This window comes from Oncorhynchus nerka, linkage group LG4, assembly GCF_034236695.1.
Source record: "Oncorhynchus nerka isolate Pitt River linkage group LG4, Oner_Uvic_2.0, whole genome shotgun sequence".
Taxonomy (NCBI): Eukaryota; Metazoa; Chordata; class Actinopteri; order Salmoniformes; family Salmonidae; genus Oncorhynchus; species Oncorhynchus nerka.
The window spans coordinates 62,294,135-62,294,469 of NC_088399.1; positions in this window are offsets into that span (position 1 = coordinate 62,294,135).

Below are 335 nucleotides of genomic sequence, written 5' to 3' on the forward strand. Positions count from 1 at the left end.
GCTAGGTTGATGCTGGGAGAGACCATTTTGAGTGACAGGTTTAGAGCTTGAAGCTTGGGAGGAAAGCGGCCAAAGTAAGTACATTTTTAAACATTGTTTTGAAATAAAAACGCAACGGTAGCTTTACTTACAAACGCATCTTAGTTCATGGGAAGGTAAAACGGTTTCTTTCATTTTTACACACATGAAACAATGATTTCTGGGAAATGTGTTTATGATAGCAAAACTGGGGTAATCAAGTTCATAGTAGCGGATGCACACGGCTGCAGGAGTATTTTCAAGATGCAGCTACAGTGTAACAGGGAGCATCACATACACTGTTGCAATTACTGACA